The sequence below is a fragment of the Schistocerca piceifrons genome, chromosome 2 (genome assembly GCF_021461385.2).
Source record: "Schistocerca piceifrons isolate TAMUIC-IGC-003096 chromosome 2, iqSchPice1.1, whole genome shotgun sequence".
Taxonomy (NCBI): domain Eukaryota; kingdom Metazoa; phylum Arthropoda; class Insecta; order Orthoptera; family Acrididae; genus Schistocerca; species Schistocerca piceifrons.
This window is the reverse complement of record NC_060139.1, coordinates 423,398,474-423,425,142: the sequence shown is the minus strand read 5'-3', so window position 1 is coordinate 423,425,142 and position 26,669 is coordinate 423,398,474.

The following is a 26,669-nucleotide window of genomic DNA, read 5'->3' as shown; positions in this document are numbered from 1 at the left end:
TGATGATCCTACTCCGATAAGGATTAAAAAATAAATAAATGAATAAACAAAGAAGTAGTACGTTGCTCAACATTTCTCCAAATGAAGTCGCTCGGAATCTCTCCAACAACATGCTTCGAGAAATAGAACGTCTCTTTTGTAGCGTCTGCCAATGGAGTTTGTTGAATGTCTCCTAAACGCTCTCGCACTTACCGTCCTGTGGTGAAACGTGTCAATCCTCGTTGACACCTAACCACCCATTCTCTAAATTCTGCCTTGTGGGAGTCCCAGACTAATTAACAGTCCTCACCAGTCGAACTAACAAGCCACTCCATTCGTGAACTAATTACATTTCCTTAAGAGTCTTCGAATGAATTTCAGTCTGCTGTCCGCTTTCTCTAAAATTATTTTTGTATGGTCATTCCACTTTACTCAATTCGGACGGTTTACTTCAATGTTTTAGGGTTGTTACTCTTTCCTGTGATTTTTCAGCAATATCAAAGTTGAACAGTAATGGATATCTTCGCCCGCTTAAGTGCACCACCTTATATTTGTTTACTTTCTGGGTCAACTGCGAGCCCTTGAACTAGGCATCGGTTCTCCGAATGTTGTGTGCATTTAGCTTCATTTTTCTGGAGGTGCAACATTCGACGTTCTCCGCCAGGTCATTCTTGTACTGTAAACAGCAATGGTCTTTAAACACTCCCTTGTCGCAGCCCAGAACTTACATTTCCTTCAGTCGATTACGTTCCGATAAGAAACGTATCCTGATCCATCACCACAGTAGGAGGCATTACTCATCCAATAATTAGTAGGGACAATTACAGATTTGTAAGCTGAGGGTGAGACTAGACAATCTGCGGAACTCCACTGAGTCAGCAGTTCTCTGATTGACTGATACGGCCCGCCACGAATTCCTCTCCTGTGCCAACCTCCTCATCTCTGAGTAGCAATTGATACGCCCGCAATTATTTGCTGGTTGCAAAAAAAAAAAAAAAAAAAAAAATAAAAAAATGGCTCTGAGCACTATGGGACTTAACATCTTAGGTCATCAGTCCCCAAGAACCTAGAACTATTTAAACCTAACTAACCTAAGGACATCACACACATCCATGCCCGAGGCAGGATTCGAACCTGCGACCGTAGCAGTCTCGCGGTTCCGGACTGTAGCGCCTAGAACCGCACGGCCACCGCGGCCGGCTGCTGGTTGCATTTCAATCTGTCTTCCTCCACAGCTTTTAAAATCTACAGCTCCCTCTAGTACCATGGATGTTATTCCCTGACATCTTAGCACATCTCCCTTTATCCTGTTCCTTCACCCTGGCAGTGTTCCATATATTTCTTTTCTCGCACATTCTGCGGAGAACTACCACATTCCTTGCCTTCTCAGTCCACCTGATTTTCAACACTCCTCCGTAGTACCATATTTCAAACCCTCGAGTTCTCTTCTGTTCCGTTTTTCCCACGGTCCATGTTTCTCTATCGTACAATTCTATGGTCCAAACATACATTCTCAGAATTTTTTTTCTCAAATTAAGCCTGTGTTTCATACAAGTATATTTCTCTGCTTTTTATGTCCTCCTTGCTTCGTCCATCATCGGTTGATTTGCTGCCTGCGTAGCGGAAATCTTTGACTTGGTGTACCTCGTGACGGCCAATTCAGATGTTAAGTTTCTCGCTGTTCTTATTTCTGATAATTCTCATTGCCTTCCACTTTCTTCGATTTAGTCTCTCAAGGAGACGGCACGACCGAGGGGGTCGGGGATTTGTCCGAATTTTTGTGTGGTGAAAGAGGACCACTAACACCTAACGTGGTTAAAATATTAGGACGCACTACCCGGAAAATCCAGGGAAAAATCGATCCAAAGTTTCTTAGGTTCCTTATGAGTGTAAAATGTTAGAATATTGCCGAGTCGGCGTCTGGCGTAGATGGTCAGTGCTTAGGCGCTTACGCCAGAGATCTCGGGTTCGATTCCTCCTCTGCCACTTTGTTTTTCTTCTGCTTCACTTTCTTCTGTTATACCACCAATTATTCAGAAAGTTTCCCAAACCTACATTATTGAATAACAATCAATTTCTTTTTGTCCAACAACACAATTCATGGCGGTGGGTTTTCCATTTTTCATTGCAAAGTATATGAGGAGAAACATTGGGTTTTTAATAAAAATAACAAATTCGATTGGGAAACATTCAATTTTTATACATATAATAATTATAAACCAGAACCACAGAGGTAATTATCGTAAAAACAGACAAAGCAATAATTTTGCGACATCTTTCGCAACATATAAAAGCTAATTTTTTACAATCAAAGGGCGTTTGCAATAAATCTGTACAAAAACATGCCCAATTAACATTCACGAAAATGTTTCGAGTTTCTGATAATTTTGAGGCAAACCAGGCATACTGAATCACGTCTCGGAATATTGGTGACGATAATTCATGGTGAATTATACAATGAATTTTTATACAATCTTCCCGGGAATTAATTTCACGATTCTCCTGTAACAATGCACTGCAATTTTGCAAGCGCTTTATGAAATTTTTAACTTGCCTGTAAAAGTAAACATCACAAGGTTGCACCAAAGAAGTGCATTTTGGAGGTATGACTTTTACAGACCAAGTTCGCAAATTTTCGTCATCTTGAAAAATTGCATCGTATATCTCCGGATTCGTTTGACCTCCCCAAGAGTCAATGCGAAGTAAATATTTATTCTCCCCGACGTAAGATTTTAAACATTTCCGCAGAAAATCCATGTATAAACTGTTGTTAATTTTCCGGACTTCGATGATGTTACGATGACGTTCGTAGAAGTATTGGCATAGCCATCTATTAGTTTGTGAATACGAGGTCCGAAATGACCGATCGCTTCTTGTAAGCGTATGAAGACATGTAGGAGCAGTTTTCCGGATAATGTTATTGAATATTGTGCGGTGTAAGAATGCGTCCCTTTATTCAAATCCGACTTTTTCACGAAAACTGATTTACTCCCTTTTTCAGTGAGAGTCCTGCTGAAAACAGATTGATATTGAAATCCTGAAACAATAGTATTTTTAATATTAAACAATATTCGAATGTATATGCAAATATCTTTTTCTATAATTAAATTTGAATTGATATATTTTACATCGGTAAAAACATTTTGTACGCAGAAAACATGTATTTATATGTTTGGTCAGTATTTATCACATAATCCTTATGGTATTGAGGTTTTAAACGGCACGTCTGCCGACGAAAGTTCTCCTCAGACGCCTGAATGTCCTCCATTGACGCCGCTTCTTTTTTCGAAACCAGTTTCGTGATCTTGCGCTGTGAAATTCTGTGCTTCTGTTTAAATGCCGTGACCCATCGATCAGACGCCTTGAATTTGAAGTCGACGAATTGTGCAGCCGCAGCCAATGCCCATTGCTGTAAATTTCTTGTCGTGACTTGCTAATATAGCTGTCTTGCTTCCACAAAACGGTCGTAGGTCCACGAATCTGTCGTCTCAAATTTATCCATTCGTGTACCACCGCTTTTAATATCTTTCTCCCATTGTGAAAGATATTCTTTTCTCTTCAATTGGCGGCAACCCCTCCCTTTTTTTTTTTTTTTTTTTTTTTTTCAATGTCGCCAAGGCCCATGTGTGGTGCGTTTTAGCAATATTCACGACTTTGACTTTGTAACTTTGACTTTGTAGGCAATGGGAATCATGTCACTTTTTAGTCTTTTCGGTGACGGTTTATATTCGTCTGGAGACGAGTCACTTTGTGGCACTTTGAACTGTTCGTTCTCCTCACATTCTTCTCAATCCTCATTAGCGTGAATTAATTCCTCTTCAGTTACGAATGTTTCTTCACTCAAAAATTCCAATGTATTACTATAAAGTTCTCCGGCCAATAACATAACATTGCGAGAGATTTCTTCCGAAGATGTCGATGCAATTAACTTATTTTCCGTTAACAGCTTTTCATAATACACCACTGCGTCCTTCAATCGTAATTTCGATGCATCACTATGAATGGATTCTTCAGGAATTTCTTCTCCTATTCCAGATGAGCCAGCAACTTCTTCAGTCGACATGTTTAACCTCGGATCGGAATAACACGTTGAAATTTGAAACATGCAAGTCTGTTCACGACAAAATCGAAAAACAAACTGCCGTTTACTTCTCACGGTTCGCGCACAGTCCTATGCACAGATGACCGTTATAATCCCAAGGGGACCCTTACAAAGTCCCTTGAAACCTTGAAACCTCATAAAACGAAATAGAACAACGAACACAAATATTTTTCAGTGAATGAAAAAATTTATGATCTTGAGTTAAATTAACGTTATTAAAATAATGTGGGTTTGAGAAACTTTTTGAATAATTGGTGGAATAACAAAAGAAAATGAAACAGAAGAAAAGATAAACTGCCAGAGAAGGAATCGAACCCGAGACCTCTGGCTTAAGAGTCAAAGCCCTAACCATCTACACGAGACGGCGGCTCGGTAATGGACTAATATTTTATACTCATAAGGCACCTAAGAAACTTTGGATCGATTGTTCTCTGGACTTTCCGGGTAGTGCGTCATAATATTTTAACCACGTGAGGAGTTAGGGGTCCTCTTTCGCCACACAAAATTTCGGAAAAATCCCCGACGCGACAGTCGTGCCGTCTCCTTGTCAGTCCATATTCTGTAATCGTTAAACTATTCATTCCATTCAGATTTCGTAATACTTTTTCATTTCACTGTGGACAGCAACGTGATCAGCTAATCTCGTCACTGATTTCCTTTCCCTGTGAATTTTGACCGCACTCTTGAACGTTCCCTCTATTTCTGTCTTTCTTTCTTCGACGTATATATTGCACAATTGCAGCGAAAGGCTACACACCTGCCTTACTCCCCTTTTAATCCGCATACTTCATTCTTGGTCTTCCAGTTTTATTGTTTCCTCTTGGTTCTTGTACATACTGTACATTATCCATCTTTCCTTATAGCTTACCCTATTTTTCTCAGAATTTCAAACATGTTGCATGTACCTTTTCACATTGACGTACACTTTTTCTAAGTCGAAAAATCCTAGGGAAGCCAAACTAATCATCATCTAACAGACTGTAATTTCTTTTCAATTCTCCTGCATGTTATTCTCGTCAGCAGCTTGGATGCATGTGCAGTTAAGTTGATAGTGCGATAATCCTCATACTTGTCGGATCCTGCTCTCTTCGGAATTGTGTGGATGCTTTTTTTCAGAATGTCTGACGGTATATCGCTAGTCTTATACGGTCTACACATCAACGAGTATAATTGTGTTGTTGGCGCACTTACCCCAGTGCTTTTAGAAACTACGATGGCGAGTTATCTATCCCTTCTGTCTTATTTGATCTTAGGTCATCCAGTTCCCTTTTAAATTCTGATTCTAATATTGAATTCCCTATGTTTTCCCTGTCGACTCCTGTTTCGTCTTTTATCACGTCATCAGATAAGTCCTGTGCCTCATAGATGTCTTCAGTCCACTCTTCCCACCTGTCCGTTCTCTACTCTGCATTTAACACTGGAACTCCCATTGTACTCTCAAAGCTACCACCATTCTTTTAATTTCACCGAATATTGTTCTGACTTTTTTGTATGCTGATTCTCCGCGAGGAATGGCCGCGTGGTTTGAGGCGCCATGTCACGGATTGCGTGGCCCCTCCCACCGGAGTTTGGAGTCCTCCCTCGGGCATGGGCGTGTGTGTTGTTCTTCGCGTACGTTAGTTTCAGTTAGTTTAAGTAGTGTGTAAGTCTAAGGACCAATGACCTCAGAAGTTTGGTCCTTTAGGAGTTCACAGGCATTTTAACATTTTTTATGCTGACTCGGTCCTTCCGCCAATTATTTCTTTTCCAGTTTCTTCACATTTTTCACACGGCCATTTAGCGTTGGCGTTACTGCACTTCTTATTTATATCATTAATAAGTGAGTAGTATTTCAGTATCCCTAAATGTCTCTCAACATTTTTGCACTTTCCTCCTTCATCACTCAACCGAAGTATTTATTCGGTTACTCATGGTTTTTCGCGGTTACCTTCTTAGTACTTATGTTTTTCCTTCCAATTTATTTAGTTGCTCACTTCTTTACGCATTGATTCTTTCTGACTAGTCTCTTTATCTTCAGCCCACTCTTTATCATTACTACATTCTGATCTTTGTCTATATCTGCTCTTTGGTAAGCCTTGCATTACGCTATCTGATTTCAGACTGTCTGCCTGGTTATGATGTAATCTAACTGAAATCTTTCTGTGTCTCTCGGCCTGTTCCTAGTTCATCTCCTTCTCTTGTGTGTCTTGAACAGAATATTCGCCATTACCATCTGAACTTTATCGCAGTACTGAATTACTCATTCCTGCTACCAAGCCCATATTCTCCCGTAATCCTTCTTCTACTCCTTCTAATCCTTTCCATACAACCGCATTCCAAACCCCCATGACATCAGATTTTCATCCCTCTTTACGTGCTGAATTACCCGTTCAACAACATCATGTGCTTTCTCTATCTCTTCATCGTCTGCTTGCAACGTCGTCATGTATACCTGCACTATTGTCAGTTTGCTGTTGATTTTGAAGCGAACAAACTTATCGCTGAACTGTTCACAGTAAATCACTCTCCGCTCTACCTTCGAATTCATAACGAATCCTATTCTTGTTATACTATTTTCTAAAACTAAATCTCCTCCCGAACAGTCCACGAAGACCCAACGGTACCGACCTGCCTCCGTGTCATTCTCAGCCCATAGGCGTCACTGGATGCGGATATGGAGGGGCATGTGGTCAGCACACCGCTCTCCCGGCCGTGAATCAGTTTCTGAGACCGGAGCCGCTACTTCTCAATCAAGTAGCTCCTCAGTTTGCCTCACAAGGGCTGAGTGTACCCCACTTGCCAACAGCGCTCGGCAGATCGGATAGTCACCCATCCAAATGCTCGCCCAGCCCTACAACGCTTAACTTCGGTGATCTGATGGAAACGGGTGTTACCAGTGCGGTAAGGCAGTAGGCTATACTATTTTCTGCTGCTCTTAATACCTTTCTGTACTCGCCTCACCAGAAATCCTTATCTTCTCTCCATTTCACATCTCTCACGATCACTTTATCTAGACTGAGCGTGTGCATTTACCTTTCCAGATTTTTCAGTTGCACGGGCACGTTGAAAACGTTGACATTCCAAGCGTCGACGTTTAGAGTGTTACACTTTCGTTGCTTATTTAGTACTTTTCTCACGGTCATCTCCCATTTGGTAGTGCCCTTACGGAATGCGGTAATAGTCGGAGGTCCTTTGCCCATGGAGAGATCATAATGATACTTTTTCAGTTACACACTGCATGTCCTGCCGACACGTATTATGTGACTTTGATGCAGTTGTTTCCATTGGCTTCTGCATCCTCATGCCATTAATCAATGTCGATTCTTTTGCGTTTTAGGGGTAGTTTACCACACCAATAGCAAGAGAGTACCCCTCTTGGACAAGACCGTTGACAGAACGAAGCTGACTTATTATTAGAGTAAAAAATGCTTTGTCTGAAAAGTACCTAGAACAGAAAGTGCGAAAACACATTATTAACAGAAATATATTGGATATTACGCCATCAAATCGACTAGATTTCTTTGACGATCCCTACACGGGAACATGACTGATTGAGCCCGAGGCTGGTACAACAGCAATTATTACCAAAGTTCGAAGGGTAGCAAAGAAAACAAGTAGAAAGCTCTATACAGTACATTAAGCAAATAATATAAAGAGGCAGTACTATCATACCTGCATCAGGAAAACTTAGCTCTGATCGAGGGTACGTAGAAGAGCTGTGGCTGAAGCTGAAAAGAATGAACAGATTATAGATGTATGTTGGGACTCTAAATAATAAGTTAGACATTACTGACTTTTCTCATTATGAGGGTACTAAAGGGCGGTCTGTTTAATTTTTAAAAACTATAAAAATCCAAGATCGCACCAAATGTTTTTATTCAAGACAACCGGTTTCAACAGTCTTAGGTGACATCTTTAGGTCTTAAACATTTTTTGTGCGCGCGGTTTAGAGTAAACTGAACATGTTTTTCAGAAAACAATGTTTAAGACCAGAAGCTGACAGCTAAGACTATTCAAACCGGTTGTCTTGAATAAAAAATATCTTGCGTGATCTTGGATTTTGAATGGTTTTTAACAATTAGACACTATAATTTTATTGACTGCTGCACAGATACAGGCTAACTACCTTATAAACGTACTCACCAAGTCTCCGTAAAAACAGTCGGAACTTTCTACTAGACGTTAAGTACTCATTCCTTGGCCACGGAGTCCTTCGATAACCGCTATTTGTCCTTCCTCATTATGGTAGATCTCTTACCCTCCGAATATACGTTCAACATACCGGAAAGACTAAGACGCATCCTTCTGAAGTCCCGGTAGAACAGTCCGTGATGGTAGGGATCTTCTATGTATACAGACACCATAAAGAAACTTTTAAAAGGATGCTCACGGCATAACAGATACAAACAAAGGTTAGGTTGGACTCTCGGCAGTGTGTACGTATAACAACGCACCTCATAGCCCAGGAAAACTAGTGGTTCATTCGTCTAAATAGTGTACACAAAACCGGAAACAACAACACGGTTGACGTGCTCGAATCACACAATTAATCGAATTCACCGAGAAAAACCTAAACGATCGCACTGAAATACACCCCTGGTAAGTGCATTAAGTCTCGAAGTAGCTTTACTCTCTGTCTTCACCCACACAGACTCTGCTTGCATTAATACGAAATCAAGAGGAAAGTACTCATTTGCCAATGCTTACCAACACAAGGCAAATCTGCCTAGAAACGAGATTTCATCTGCTAAATAGCATATTCTCAACAGCACACTCATATGAGATGACGAATATCACTTCATCTGAATATTTTAAGGTAATACGTTAAAAGACATAATCACTCTTATGTGTTTGATAATATGGGCTAGTGTCTGGTTGCAATATCGATGTGAGGAAAGATAATTGTTTAGTGCAAGCATAATCCATGCAGCTCTTGTCCACTCAGTTTTCGTTAAATTCTATATTACACCTTAAAATTAAAAGATTAATGGAGGAAGAGAGACTAAGGCTTACTATCTGGTCGACGACAAAATCGTTACAGACGCAGTACAGACTACGATTGAGGAGGAATGGGGAAGGATACCAGCCGTGTCCATTTCAGAGGGATCAACCGATTAAGGGAGACCATTCGTACCTAAACATGGGTGGCTGGACGATGACTTGAGCAACGGTCCTACCGAGTCCAGAGTCTTAATCATCCCTGTTATCTCAATCCGTACGTAAACTTTACTTCTGCTCTTCACCGTTTAACTTTCATTATGCACTTTTGGTTTTTTTATTTGTTTACCACATGTTCAAAACCTAGTTGATCCGAATACTTTTCCACGTTTCCGCACGTGTGCTCCCTGCTATAAATTTTTAATGCTCTTCAGTGCTTTCCTATCCTCTTTCCAAGGGAAGTTCCGCAGCTGCCGTAAGAAGGATACCGGTACTTTTTCATCAGCTACGGGAGGTGTCTTTACGCAGCATCTAATCGGAGAAGACAGGCTATTAACACCCTTGCCGCTTACGCAGTTTATTTCTGGGCCTAAGCTTCTTACAAGAGTTTTCTTGAGCCTCTCGTCGTAACAAGTGAACCAGGAAGCTGTCGCTTCGAGGGAAACAAATCTCTCGCTACCGTTACTTTTTGTAAGGCATTTATTTTGACGCTAGGCTTTCTGCTGACCATCCACCCGTAACAAAAGGAAACACGATGAATGTAATCAAAATTTACCTTAGAGAAGAACTTCCAGAAAATTATCCAGCGTGAAACCGTGTGAAAATAGCAGAGAACACCGTAAATACTAAGAGTATCCTAGGGGCATTACTTGAAATAGCGTCTGTAATTTGTCCCGTGACGTCTATTCTGCTATGATGAGAGCCGTGAAATAAATCGTTTCATTCCAGTTGCTCAAACACTTGAACAGCAGTCTGATAATATAGTAACTGTACTGGAGGAGCATATTTTTGCCGTTAGATAATTTTCCTTCACTTATTTCAATGAGTACTAATTTGTTTGCGTCCGGCGCTTTGTGACATTATTTTAATAATAAAAAATCGGATTCATATTGCTTGTATTTTCAGCAATTATTCTCTCTTTTACATTCCGACACTCTTTGTGCAATGTACTTCAGCTGAATCCTTAAGTTTTTCTCAGCTTGCGGGTGAGTCAGCCGATACATATTTGTGCGAAATCGTGTTTAAGATGTATGTAAACATTTTATGGCCGTCTTTATTGCAATTGTTGTGTTTAATGATGCAAAAACGACTGTCAGACATGAGATTGAATTTCTAATGTACTATTTTGGTAATATAATTTATTATTAAATGTGGAAACTGATGCCCTTTAAAAGAATATTAACTAACGATACTTCTTTTCACTCATTTTAACTTTACCTTGATTTCATACTACACTGAAGCGCAAAACAATGTGATATAGGCACGGGTATTCAAATATGGAGATATATAAAGAGGCGAGATACGGCACTGCTGCCGGCAACGCCTTTATAAGACAACAAGTGTCTGTCACCGTTGTTAGATGGGTTACTGCTGCTGCAACGGCAGCTTATCAAGATTTAAGTGAGTTTGAACGTGTTGTTACAGTTGGCACACGAGCGAAGGGAGACAGCATCTGCGAGGTGGCGATGAAGTGGGGATTTTCCAGTACGACCATTTCACGAGTGTACCGTGAATATTAGAAATCCCGAAAAACCTCAAATCTCTGACATCGCTACAGCCGAAACAACATCCTGCAAGAACAAGACCAACGACGACTAAAGAGGGTTGTTCAATGTGACGAAGTGCAACACTTCCGCACATTGTTGCAGATTTCAATGCAGTGCCATCAACAAGTGTCAGCGTGCGAACCATTCAACGAAATGTCATCGATGCATCTCAAGAGGGGACTGTCCAAGCTGGTGGAGGCTCTATAATGGTGTGGGCGTGTGCAGTTGGAGTGATACGGGACCCTTGATACGTCTAGATACTACTCTGACACATGACATGTTCGCAAGCATCCTGTCTGGTCACCTGCAGCCATTCATGTCCATTGTGCCGGACTTGGGCAATTCTAGCAGAACAGTGAGATACCCCACGCGTCCAGAACTGCTGCAGATTGGCTCCAGGAACCCTCATCTGAGTTTAAACGCTTCCGCTGGCCACCAAACTCCCAAGACGTGAACATTATTGAGCATATATAGGATGCCTTGCAACGTGCTGTTCAGAAGAGATCTCCACACCTTCGTACTCTTACGGATTTATGGACAGCCCTGCAGGATTCATGGTGCCAGTTCCCTCCAGCATTTTAGACATTAGTCGAGTCCATGTCACATCGTGTTGCAGCACTTCTGTGTGCTCGTTGGGGCTGAAGACGATATTAGGTAGGTGGACTGGTTTCTTTGGCTCTTCAGTGTATAGAACGCATAAAGCTCTACATTCAATTCATCGTTCTAAAATAATCAGTCCATTCCCTCGTCGTCCTGGCTGTCGTTCCTTACAGAAAGCTTCAAAGTTTCGTCATAGAAACGTACCTGTTTGTCAGGAAAATGACGTCAGAGTTTTTCCAAGACCTTCATTATACCGGACGTAATTGGAATCTTTCGTTATGGATAAGCTAGTTTTTCTGGCGCAGTCAACGGATCAAACTGAAGGTGCAGACGAAGAGTGTAACTAATCAGTCCACTGATCTTTGTATAAAATTTAATACAAGTCTTTCCCGCGTTGTGGAAAACTGAATGTGTAAAGGTGCTGACAGAGAATGTCACTTTCCCTTGTCTTCCTATACCTTCAGTTTTTTTTTTTTTTTAATTCTGGTCTTGCTATAGTATGGCTGCCACAATGGTTCAAGTGGCTCTGAGCACTATGGGACTTGACTGCTGTGGTCATCAGTCCTCTAGAACTTAGAACTACTTAAACCTAATTAACCTAAGGACATCACACACTTCCATGCCCGAGGCAGGATTCAAAACTGCGACCGTAGCAGTCGCGAGGCTCCAGACTGTAGCACCTAGAACCTCTCGTCCACTCCGGCCGGCGCTGCCACAATAGATTGAAGACTAGTATTTCAGCTCCAGAAACCACTTTTAACAACAAATTTACCGGTTTTCGAACTTGTAAGAACCACTTCTGTGACGTCATGAACAGTAAACAATCCATACTGATTTCTTTTTAGAACGCCGAAATCCCTGACGCAGAATAAAGAACTGTGTTCTCTCACAGGAAGTTAACGTCCAGTTTTGTTAAATTTATCAGAATCGCTTAGGTCAGAGTTTCACCAAGTGCGCTCCGCAGAGGACTGGTGTCCTAGAGGAAGTGAATGTTCCTCTTCTACATTTTGACGATACTAACTTAGCTGGTGTAAATTTCATAACTGACCACTCTTGGCGACATAAAATGTCATGTGAATTTGATTACCAATAACGTCAGCTTTTCTTCCGCTCTGTTTTATTTCAGAAAACAGCTTCTACTATGCTACCGCCATCCTCGTTGTGCCTTCCTCTTAATAACGGTAGAAGCTGGCAGTCGTCATTACTGGAACAACTGCTAACTTGTGCGATAAAACAGTGTGGTTACACGCTGCCTGCCATCCTCGAAGTGGTTACACGTTGTCTGGCAACCTGCTTGTTAAACAGATGTTGTAATTATATTCCTCTTCTAGTCAACGAATAACTGAGTTACAACAGTTTCCATACGTAACTTAGTTCATCATCACCAAATAAACAACAACGTTTTTATGTAGCAGTGTCCGAAACCCAGCTGATCCGCAACGCGCGAATGTGTTTCCGGCACAGAATGAAAAGGCGGAAAGTCATGTCAACGCACCTCCAGAACATTCAACGTTTGCCGTTGCTTTGGTTCTCTTTCCTGAGTCGCTAGCATTCTGCGCAGTAAAGTGCTTCTTATCGCAGCAGCACAATACTGATTATAGTACAACAGTAAAATATTTCAGAAGTGTTCAGCATACGGACTTCTAAATTCTGTATGAAATTGATCTGCGGAAATAATACCGAATACACAGTTATGTACGTGTTGTTTCAATGACTGCGGATAAGCACACTCCTGTATTCACATTGGTATGTTAAGCATAGATGCCCTCCTTGTGATTGTTACATGTGAAAGCACAGGGATGATCATCTCATCCGAACTAAAATAAAGTAACGTTGGAATGGCAGTAATAATCATTATTATTGCCAAAATTATTTTTCCTTCTTTCATATTCTCTCTTTTCTACACGGAGTAGGATAGGCAGCTGACATTTACGTTTGTTATATACTTTCGTTGTAATGCATTAGTCCTGCTAGGAGACACTAATTCTTGATCTTGAATGTTACAACAGTGACAAGAAATGGTGGTTGGGTACGAGGAGTTTCCTTAACTCGGTATAACTGGCAGCCTGTAGAATGATTATACGGTATTCCACGCCCATATCGCTCTGAATAAATGCTACGAAATAAAGAAAATTAACCGTTTGGATGTCGATCAATGCAGAGAAACGAAACAGTTTCTTTTACATTTATCGCAGAAGCCGCCGGAATACGTTTCGCTATGTTAGAACCAGCTATGTTGAAATGCTCCCCCTTCCACTAGGACGTAGTACAATGTTCTGTGTTTCAAAGTGTCTTTCTGACATTTTAAAAATAATGTAATTGGGTTTAAAATTTACGTCCATACCCCTACAATCATCCATTTTGGAACCACAAGTGGATTATCATTAACTGAAAGCCGCAAAAAATAAAGCACCAATAATATATTGAAAATCTATTTGGAACCTGCTGAGCAGTTAACTGTTTTGAGCATGACTTACTAAATAACATATTTATATATAAAATTTTATCGGTGTGCATTGGTGAGCGTCAGATGGTGAACGTAGCCGAATTGTTTTCAAGATGAACCCAGTCAGTGGTGACTGAAAAAGTGGAACCACGACTTTCCTAAATTCAGTGAAGCAGTCACCTAAGAATGTGTTTACTGTTAAAATGACAACACACTCAATTATAAGTGCAAAAATTTTGTATCTTGCAGTCGTGTTTCCACACTGAAAATGTCGTATTGTATATGTCAATAGAAAAATCAGTAACGTTATGGGTGTGTTTGAACATCATTGTCTCTGTGATGAGCTTTCAGGAAATTTCTTACTTCCATGTGGAATTTCTACCGCAGTTGGTGAGGTGGGTGCACGCCTGAATGGTCACCAATGAAAGACAAACATAGGACCGTTCCCCTCAAACATTCATACACTACCGAAGGTGAAGTTCTTCCAGCGCTCCCTTGAGACCGAACCCCAACTGTTCATTGACAAGTTCAGGTCTGCATATTTTCGTAAGCATATTATTTGAAGCGTAAGGAAGGCATATCAACAAAATTCTCTTTCATTTACGGAATTAATAGACTGCTAAAACGTATCCATGGATTCATGGTTAAAGAGGGGAACTTTGAGGTAACAAATTTGTGGTAGTTCAACTGATTCATTTAATGATGAGAAGAATGCCCAAACTGGGATTTCTTCAAAAATAATATTAAAAAACTTGTGGCCCATACAGACAGACCCAAACGCTAATTTTAGGAAAGCTATTGAAAATTTGCTTTCATGTATACTGGCGAGTCAGTGGCTCCTGTTTCAGTGTGTGTTTTATGTCAAACAAAACTCGCGGACAGTTCTTTCACCTCAGCCAAACTTCGTGAACACTGAGACACAATGTATTCAGATCACACAGGCAAAGGAATTCACTTTTTAAAAGACAACGCGCCTCAAAATAAAAGTCAAAACGCCATATTATTATTTCTACAAAACCTGAAAATGAAGACGTAACCAAAGCATCTTACCGTGTAATTTACCGTATTGTGCCTAATAGCGAAGCTCAATCAATTCTAGAAAAGCTTATTAACCCAAGTGTCACAATCAACGCGCAGACTACCAAAAGAATAGGAACGGTACAATTATATAAGAATAATGTTTCACGACGCATCAAAGATTATCTGTTGGCATAGAAGAAGAGTTAATTCACCGATTTCAGCTTTGTACTGAGTATGCACTGTAAATGGATGAACCCATAGATGTCGCAGGACCAGTTCTACTGCTAGAATTGGTTTATTATACATTTTCTAAGAGTACTGAAGACTTACTCAGGAGTGCCTATTTACATGAACTAGGATCATGACAAGATATAGTCATTTGTATTAATGATTACACAATAAACCATGACATCGGTTGGGAGTATTTGCGCAGCTGGAACTACAGTAATGGTTGGAAAATCCAAGGGATCTGTATCCCATATACTGCAGGTATAAACAAGAGCCACCAACAATCCTTGTATTTTACATAGGCAAGATCTGGTAACAAAACAATAGCTACTGATTTAAACTGTATTATGGGTGCAGCGCTCAAATTGATAAACTATATAAAATCTCGACCACTGCAGTCCACATTCTTTAAAATTCTGTGCGAGGAAATAGGTAGTGAACTCGACACGCTTTTACTACATACACAAGTGAGATAGATATCCATAAGAAAAACGTTATTGAGGCTTTTTGGAATACGTAATACGTTACTGACCCCTTTGATGTGTAAAATAACTCAGTACATACTTTTGTTGAATTTTTAAAAAATCTTTTATTATTCATAAACCTTGTATATCTGGCATATACTTAAACAAAGGGCAACGAAATTATATTGCCACTGCGAAGTAAGAGTGTTGCAGCTTTTGATGCAAGAGACAAAATTGCATCCTTTGAGAAAAAAAATTAAATTTTGGATTTCTTCAGTTCATCTAAACTGATTTCCTACCTTCCTTAAACGTTTAACTAAAATTATTTTAAATAATTGAGAGTCTCTGAGCTATTTATATAGGACTATGACGTGGAAAAAATATTGTGCACTATTTTTCGAACACTAGTGAGGGCAATTCCAGAGATGGAATTCCATTTACTGTAACAACTATGACAGCAGGCTTAGCTGCAAGTGACGATAAAGAACTAGTAGACTTAATAAATGACCCTGATTTAAAGCAAAAGTACAAAGATCAGCCATTATGTAATCACTGGGTCAATTTATCAGAAGAATATTTTAGTTGATCAGAACAAATTATTAATGTTTTGTTTCCATTTGTCACTGCATATTGATGTGATGCAGAATTTTACTATTATACTGCAATGAAGACAAAGTTTAGGAACAGCCTTGATGACGCACCAGATATCAGGAATCATGTTCCTACCATTGTACCCGATATCAATAAGATTTCTAAGCATCCAAAACCTGCAAAGCTATTCAAAAGTTTATTCCACATTATTGTTATGTGTTAATGAAAAAATAAAATAATCAATACATACGAAATATGTATTTACCTTTTCTCATTTTTTAAAATTTTATTTCGATATCTATGTTTTTAGTTATGATTTATAATTGAAGCAATAACTGAAAATAGAGCTTCATTTTAAAAATATTATTGCTTTATTAACCTTCAAAATAAACAATCATTCCATCGGGGTAACAGGATTCTCGAAGGCACAACAGCAATCTGCTGAGGGTGTAATTCGTATTCTGCGCTGAGCAGTTGTCTGAGAGTAGACGAAACTTGGTGTATTCTTGTGCTATACTCAAGGAAGCACTCATTCTATCACAAACTATCGGTAAACAGTATTGTCAACCCATAGTGCATTGCATGTTTAGTCTTGTGGATAACAATGACAAAAATGTACAAAAGTCTAAACAATTGCAGCACATTGTTATACCAATATGACTACCGAGCAGGGTGGCGCAATCGTTAGCACACTGGACTCGCATTCGGATTCGGGAGGACGACGGTTCAAACCAGCGTCCAGACATCCTGAATAGGTTTCCCGTGATTTTCCTAAATCGCTTCAGACAAATTCCGGGATCGTTCCTTTGAAAGGGCACGGCCGACATCCTTCCCCATCCTTCTCTAACCAAATGGGATCGATGACCTCGCTGTTTCGTCCCTTTCCCCAAATCAACCAACCAAGAGTGGATGTCTGGTTGAACGTTCCGCACGGTTTGTAGCTCCCAAGGAGTTCGTCTTCCATCTTGATGGTGCGAACCTTTGTGATCACTGTGGCGCGCCATTTTTCATGCAGTGATCGTGATGCAAGATAATGGTTTGTTTAGAATGTTTCTTGAATGTCGACGATGTCCATTTTGTGACTTGTAATACATACATCCCAAAGAAGATTGATATCTGCTCCTCCCGGACACTCATTTTCTGTCGTCCTCCTGACGTACATTGTGAGTCATTGGCAGCTAATATTTTACTGTCATAATTGACGCAGTTCTTTCAAATGAGCCTTATTAAATATTTAATTTGCGACTTAACACTCACTCAGAGGTTTGTGGCACGATATGATTAAATTTAATATACGTTGGTGAATTCGGTCATTACCTAAGTAATGTTGGCTGGTTAGTTCAGGGGCAAAGGGGTAAGTGGTTTGGGTAGAGGATGTGAGAGGGGGAATGTTTTGTAGTTTGTACACCAATGCTCACAACTCACGGACGTGGTAGGCTCGTACCGATCAGCTTATATGGTAGAATTATGTCACTGGAGTAACATGGATTCGTGAATGTGCATTACAGAGACGATTATCGTCAGATGCGATACTTGTTTGTGACAATGAAAATCAAATTATTTAAGGCTGTTTTAATACAATGCAGTGAAAAGAAAAAAACTATTTAAATCATTTGTCAGAATTTAGTCATATGTGTCATTTTCAGTAATGCATATAAATTTAAGTACAAATTCTTTTGTTAATCAAAATGGATCACACACATAGTAAAACCACCAACATTTCACCATGCAAGTGTATTATCACGACTGTTAGATCGCTGGCGTTGGCAGCTGTCTGAAATAGGCCACAGTCAGCACACAGTGCTCCGAATAGTGTGACACGTAACGATCAGTGCTTTGGCGTTTTGGCCAACTTTTCGCGTGTCCAGCATAGAATAATACTCTCTGTAACAGTAGGGACCAGTAGTCAGAGAAGCGGAACTTGCGGGCGCTCGTAAAATCACAGAACGAAAGACCTGTGAGGTCGAGGTTTAATTTCAAATTTTCTTATCACCGCCGCCTAAAATGGCTTGGCACGGTCAGAAAAGTTAACTTAATGCGCTTATTGCAACTGTAACTCTGTTGAAATTGTTTGCATTTCAAAGTTAAGCTTTCGTATTACCTGGACCAATTGAATCTCGCAGTCTAGCTAATGAACTGATCACAGTCGCCGTCTGGCCGACGTGAGTTCTGCTGCAGCAGTAGGTGTGCCGCGACAAGTGATGACGGACGCCCTGCGCCCCTTTCTCCGGCTGGGCATGCAAAGTAATTTTAATCACACTGTAATCAGAAAATTCTCTCAAACGATAATCAAAAATTCCGTATTTAGAAGAGGCAATGAGATTAGCGTTGAAGCGAATAACGACCAATACGGATAAGATAGTCAAAGATATACGTCACAATGTTTTTAAATTGTCTTCGTAATTTCAGAAAACAAAAATCCAGGTTCGAGAGCGAAACTGTAGCTGTTTTTACGTAGTAATTCAGATTTGGAGGATACAGGAACAGAGGGGCTCCTCGCGATTTTGTCATTTTCACTTGTAACACCTTCGGTCCCATCGTCGTGGGAACTATGGGCACGTCATTACTTACCACTGAGCTCCACCCATTACTGTTCATTGCCGTACTGTTGAAAGGTGGCTACACTGAGCCACAGCGCCAGACATTGCGCCAATGAGTATTATTCCGCCGCCTCCACTGGCAGTGCTTGTCGAGAGGTGGCAGTAGTCAGTGCTTGTTGAGAAGTAGTAGTAGTCAAGTCGTTGTTGAGATGTCGTCGTAGTGAGTGCTTGTGCAGATCTTGCTGAGAGGATATTGATAGCTGTGCTATTTGTGGCCATGTTGTATGCAGTTGTTTGATGGGCTAGACAGCAGATGTTGTTCGAATGGAGATATTGTAATGATCAGAGCGCTTTTCGTCAATATATATGAAGGTAAAAAAAATTCCTTTTTTTTCATTATGTCTTAAACAATGCCTCGTCACAGGTTCAGTCAACAAAGCATCTGGCTGGTGTTCTTGTATTAGAGTGTAATTCTGGTTTTCTTGCGCAATTATAGTATTTCTATTTTTTTTTAATTACTTCAGTATAAATGGTATTTAAAATTTCTTGTCTTATTGAAGAAGAACCGTGCCAGATGTGTACGTTGAATCACATTTCCACACACAGAACACTTACACTTGTGCTTTGGTTTCGTACGTTTTATAGTTGCTGGGGACTTAATTAACTAATTGTGTTAACGGAAATTTTCTTTCATTCTTTGTTGTTATTCTATGCAGTCAGACTGCGTACTAAAACTAGTCAGGGACAACCGTTTACGAGACTTCGTAGCCGGACATACAGCGACTAAAATTAAAATTATTTGCATTCTAAATAATTAAAGCCCCCACGCATGCATGTTTTGCTTACGCTCAGTGCCTTATATTTTTAAGATAAGAAAATGAACTGCCATGAGCTGGAGGTTTTATGGAAGCCGTATTAATTTATGCTAATAGAAAGGAAGCTAACGACATGAAATACCAACACTAGGCTTAGACCATTGACAGTTATTACACTGCATTCTTCGTGAGCAACTGAAATAGTAAGTGACACTTGACACAAGAAATGCTCCACATGTTTACTTCTGTTTTGCCATAATTCTTGAAGTGGTGTACACACTGTGAAAAATTACGATCATTAAAATTTCGTACTCGTACTTACTTACTGAAAGTTATTCGAACTAAAGGCTGTTAGAGGTCATGTATGCATTTCTTTTATTTAATGGTGGACAAGGTAACCAAAATGTATTTTATAATTCATAATGAGTAGAAGATTTGGGTCAGATGGATTACACAGAGGTTGTGTGTGGACACTGTGTCTTCGGATTGCATGGGATGATGGATTGAAGTTTGCACTAAGATTTTATCTGTACTTGTTCGAGGAGACTAAATAGAGGAAGGAGTTGTTATGGAAATGAAATGATATTGGCGATAAGGTTTATATGTATCGACGTATTGAAGAGGTATTATTGAGGTATTGAGATTGTGTGAAGTTGATGATTATTGGAGTTTTGGTGGATAAGAGGTAAGGTAAATGATATTGATGATAAGGTTTATATGTATCGACGTAAGAGGTATTATTGAAGTATTAAGATTATGTGATGATAATGATTATTGGAGTTTTGGTGGATAAGAGGTGAAGTAAGTGAGGAGCATTTTTTTTTGTTTTGTTTGTTGGTCTATATGGAACAAGGAGGATGAAGATGGCAGACTAGAACACTCAAGTGGAAAGAAGATTGTCTACACACACACACTTTGTTAAATCAATAAGCAGTATATATATATATATATATATATATATATATATATATATATATATATATATATTTTGGAGAGAGGAAGCATTTGCATATCTTGGCACATTGACAGTTGTTCAGCAACCGTACATTTTGATTTGGCTTGGCAAACATTGGTCTTGACATGATGACTACGACGTTGACTAACTATTATTGACTGTTATACACTGCTGCCACTACTGCTTGATACACAAGTTGAACATAAAATTTTGGACAGAATTGCATTTACACAGTTAACACTATTCAATTACACAGTAGTACTTAATGTGGATGAAAGATGAGTGAGTGTGTTTTGTGTGTTTTCCTTTCCTAATCCCAAATAATTGGTACCGACCTATCTTCTAAATATTATTTTACTTGTTTGTTGTGGCTTGCACTGACACCCGTAAATATTATAGGTTTACTGATATTTGTGTAATTGTAATATTTAATGTGACAATTATCTGATATCATTTGTGTGTTTGTTATAATTTGTATGTTTAGTGTAAGAACATTGAGAATAATTTTGTAAAAGCAATTGTGTATGCATTCAAACTGTTGTTCATGCCTGCACCTGTTCAACATTAATGGGTGCCACTTAGAGATGTTTAATTTCTGCTGATAAACTCTGATGAACAGTGTGATTAGTGATAGTGAATATTATGGACTGCTGTCTGCTACTGCTCAACATTACTGGGTGTCACTGATGGACTGCTTCTATTGAAATGATGTCACTTGTTGGTGTCTGCACGTGTTCCACAATGCTGGGTGCCACTGATGGAACTAATTGTACTGAAATGATGTCACTTGTTGCTGTCTGCACCTGTTCAACATTGCTGGGTGCCACTGATGGAACTGCTTCTACTGAAATAATGTCACTTGTTGCTGTCTGCATCTGTTTAACATTGCTGTATGCCACTGATGGAACTGCTTCTACTGAAGTGATGTCACTTGTTGCTGTCTGCACCTGTCAACATTGCTGGGTGCCACTGATGGACTGCTCCTACTGACAAAATGTCACTTGTTGGTGTCTGCATCTGTTCAACATTACTGGGTGCCACTGATGGAACTGTTTCTACTGAAATAATGTCAGTCGTTGGTGTTTGCACCTGTTGACCATTGCTGGGTGCTACTGCTGGAACTGTCAACTACTTGTTTATTGATATATTGAAAGGGTTTTATGTGAATATTTGTAAGAACTGGTTTTTTGTGTATTTACTGTTTGCGAAATGTTATGAGACTCTTACCTACACCTATTTGACATTGCTGGTGCCATTGATTGAATGGTACTTGTGTAAACTATTACGTAAAATCACATGTATGAAAGCATTTGTATTCCTTACTGTATTTTATATATTAGGTTATGGAATGGTCAGTGCAAAGCCAAAATTTATTTACTGAAGTGATATTTACTTATTAATATTACTTTTTAATTTTTGTCTGTGTTTTTTTGGACGAATTTGGTGGTATTTTCACCACCAATGTTGGCAAAAATACCATCAAATTCTAGCCCGTGGAGGAGGGGCATATGAAAGGTGGCTACACTGAGCCACAGCGCCAGAGGTTGCGCCAAAGAGTATTATTCAGCCGCCTCCACTGGCAGTGCTTGTCGAGAAGTCGTAGTGGGCAGTTCTTGTCGAGAAGTCGTGGTGGAGTGTGCTTGTTGAGATGTAGCAGTGGTGAATCGTTGTTGAGAGGTTCCCATGGAGAGTGCTTGTTCAGATGTTGTCATATTGTTTTGATGGGCTAGACAGCAGATGTTGTTCGAATGGAGATATTGTAATGATCAGAGTGCTTTTCGTCAATATATATATGAAGGTAAAAAAATTCCTTTTTTTTCATTATGTCTTAAACAATGCCTCGTCACAGGTTCAGTCAACAAAGCATCTGGCTGGTGTTCTTGTATTAGAGTGTAATTCTGGTTTTCTTGCGCAATTATAGTATTTCTATTTTTTTAATTACTTCAGTATAAATGGTATTTAAAATATCTTGTCTTATTGAAGAAGAACCGTGCCAGATGTGTACGTTGAATCACATTTCCACACACAGAACAGTTACTCTTGTGCTTTGTTGTTTCGTAGGTTTTATAGTTTCTGGGGACTTAATTAATTAATTGTGTTAACGGAAGTTTTCTTTCGTTCTTTGTTGTTATTCTATACAGTCAGATTGCGTACTAATACCAGACAGGGCCAACCGGTTACGAGACTGCGTAATCGGACAGACAGCGACTAAAATTAAAATTATTTGCATTCTATATAATTAAGCCCCCATGCACTGTAAAATTGAAATTTAGCCTTTCTCTTTTTACCTTTATCTTCCTTCTTTTCTGTCTTTATTTAACTTAAAATACATTCACCTATTACAAAAGGTACTTTCATTTTAAAAAAAAAATATGTCTGACGATGTGCTAAAATATGCATTAATTCTTACACTCCTTTAGTGCGGCATTTTTCATATCTTACATTAACTGTTTATCTTATATAATCTAATCCAAACAGCGAAACTGGAATGCTAGCTTTATCCATTGTACAGGGTGCGGTAGCGTTCAGAGCGTAAATTGACTTGCTTAGTTTAATGACGTACTGCAGCAATGCGCGCCAGCTCGTGGCGCATTCGTGTACTAATCAGCTGCCATTTCTAGTGTGACAGTGATATGGACCGATGGAGTAAACAGCATCGTGCCTTTGCTGTTGAAAGCTATTTCAAGAATAACGACTCTGTTATTGCTACCCGGCGTCTATTTCGGCTACATTTCAACTTGAGTCGTCACGGGAGATTTTCAGATGGACGGACCAGTGTGAGGTGGGTACGTGCATTTCGAACAACAGGTTCTGTTTGCAATGGCGAACCGGGAAGAAGTGAATGAACTGTGCGGAGACCAGAAGCCGTGGAAAATGTTCGTGCTGCACTATTGCATAAACCAAAAAGATCTGCTCGTTTTCATGCGCAAACTGTGCATGTGGCCGATCGCTCATTCAGGAGAATATTGCACGAAGATCTCCATTTTCATTCGTATAAGCTGCACATTGTTCAGGAAACTAGGCCTCGCGAATGAGTTTCACGTGACATATTCTGCTTAACCATGCGTGATCTCCTTCGTCAAAATCCACAAATGTTGCACACCACCCTGATGTCAGATGAAGCTCATTTCGAGTTATGCGGTTCAGTGAATAAACAGAATATGCGTTATTGGAGTGATGTAAACCCGTATGAACTGCACATCAAGCCCTTGCACAGTTCTCGTGTCACAGTGTGGTGTGGAGTTGCTTCCTTTCGGATTATTTGCCCTTACTTCTTTGAGGATGACAGCAGTGTGGCTCTAACTGTCACCAGTGAACGCTACCTAAAGATGCTGCAAGACTTCGCTCTTCCCCAATTAGATATGGTCGATATGGATGTGGAACAGTTATGGTTTCAACAAGATGGAGCGTCCTCGCATACAGCCAGAATTTTCATGGTTTTCTTGCGACAGACATTTCCCGGTAGAATAATTTCCCATTTTGGTGTCATTCCCTGGCCGTGTCGCTCACCTGACCTTTCAAGTGCAGACTTTTTCCTTTGGGCCTACCTGAAGCAAGAAGTGTTCAGAACACGATGTGACACCATTCCTGAGTTGAAGGATCGCATCAGATCTGCCGTCGGCAGTGTCCCAGGGAATACGTTACGCCGAGTTATGGAAAGCTTCCTGAATGTGTTGTGCAGAGGGGACATCATTTGACAGGAGTCATATTCAAAAAGTAATCCACACAATGGACACTGACTTACACAATAGTAAATGAAATACCTTTAATTATTGACATAATAGGTAATAAATAATTACAGCTACTGCCTGATGGTGTGTTTTTCATAACGGTTCAAATTGCTCTAAGCACTATGGGACTTAACATCTGAGGTCAACAGTCCCCTAGACTTAGAACTAATTAAAACTAACCAGCCTAAGGACATCACACACATCCATGCCCGAGGCAGGATTCGAACCTGCGACCGTAGCAACAGCGCGGTTGCGGGCTGAAGCGCCTAGAACCGCTCAGCCACAGCGGCCGGCGGTGTGTTTTTAATACGCTACTATGAACGCTGCCGCACCCCGTATAATTGTTACTCAGTACCTAGTATCAGATTTACGAAGAACTAAACAGTTTGTTAGGTTCCGTTTCTCAATTATCGCACGACTGGAGTTCTTAACATTGCAAGAGTACTCTCACGGACAGGACTTGAGTTCCAATTAACACCACAAAAACTCTTTGCCTTTACAAACGCACCTATGGAAAAGTGGGCGAAGAGTGGGGGCGCACAGTCTCCGTGGCCGCCCCGCTGATCCTTACCATCAGTTTTGTCATGTCCGTCAGTGTCAGTCACGCTCTACGTTTCGGTGCTCCCCAGTTTCCTTCGCGTTGCAAGTGTATATCTATTCGTTCGTATTGTGATTTTCCTTGTTACAATAAATAAAAATTCCTTGCATACTGTGACAAGTAGTTGAGAAACGGATGACAAGGGAAGAGAATAGAAAGGTCCGAGAGAAATGGGAAAAAGAATTTTGTTTTATGACACGAATAAGGTTCTGCTATTTGCTTAATATGATGGGATACGGCTGTTGGAATGATGAGATACAGTTTATTTCACCACTTCACACGTAAGCATAATTCATTTGCAGTACATTTGCCTTTAGATTACATTGAAAGAAAGGAAAAAAAAGATAGCTATCTAAGTTTAATGATTTGTCACCAACAAAACGTTATGTCATTAGCAAAAGAGGCTGTCACGTAAGCGTCATAAAAAGTATGTAACATTGTTGCCAAAAATATGAAACATTTCACTGACACTGAGTTAGTGAAGCAATACATGATAACTGTTTCTCAAACTTAGTTTGAACAGTCCTCAAACAGTAAACAAATATTGGATGAAAGAAAGAAAAATAACCGCTTACCTATTAAGAAAGTAGTAAAATTATGCTGAAATCGACGACAATGAACGGTGTGGACACTGATAGAGTTTATGGTCCAATATTACGTATAAATTGAACAAAATTAATTTGGAATTTCAAGGAACAAACAGAATAATATGGAAAATCTACCAACAATAATGAAAACCAATTGTCGCTTGTATGAAACCTAATCACTTGAGAACGGCTCGACCGATTTAACTATTTTTTCTCGTTGTTTGTAATTGTCGGAACAAGATTTGTACCTATGAATCTTTTTGAAAAATCCATCGAAAAGATGAGGAATTTTGATTGTAATTTTGTATGAGGATCTCAGTGAAATAAACCTGACGATCGGCTTGGCAATTCTGTTGTAATATGTTTCGGAAAATAACGTAACCTTCAGTCTGACAGTTCTGCTGTCACACGTTTTCATAAAAACAAAAATATTCCTCGTTTAAAGTTGACATTTTCCGGAACCGATAACTATTGAAAGCGATATGATCATATTTTGTTATGTTGCAAAGATTGAATTGATGTCAGTTCGTGGCACGGGTTGTGATTTATTTCTTTTGTTGAAGTACACTGAAGAGCCAAAGAAACTGGTATACCTGCCTAATATCCCGTAGGGCCCCAGCGAGCACGCAGAAGTGCCGCAACACGACGTGGCATGGACTCAACTGTCGGAAGTAGTGCTGGGGGGAATTGACACCACGAATCCTGCAGGGCTGTCCATAAATCTCTTCTGAAGAGCACGTTGGAAGACATCCCAGATATGCTCAATCACGTTCGTGTCTGGGGAGTGCGGTGACCAGCACAAGTGTTAGAAGAGTGTCGCTGGAGCCACTCTGTCGCAATTCTCGACGTGTGGGGTGTCACCTTGTCCTGCTGGAATTGCCAAAGTCCGTCGGAATGCACAATGAACATGAATTATTGCAGGTGATCAGACAGGATGCTTACGCACGTGTCATCAGACAGAGTCGTATCTCCAACTGCATACGCGCCACACAATTACAGAGACTCCGCCAGCCTGAACAGTGCCCTGCTGACATACAGGGTCCATGGATTCATGAGCTTGTCACACACTCGATACGATTTGAAACGAGACTCGTCCAACCAAGCAACATGTTTCCAGTCATCAACAGGCCCATATCGGTGTTGACGAGACTAGCCGAGGCGTAAAGCTTTGTGTCGTGCAGTCATCAAGGATACACGAGTGGCCGTTCGGCTCCGAAAGTCCATATCGATGATGTTTAGTTGAATGGTTCGCCTCTTGACACTTTCTGATGACCCAGCGTTGAAATATGCAGTAATTTGCGGAATGGTTGCACTTCTGTCACGTTGAACG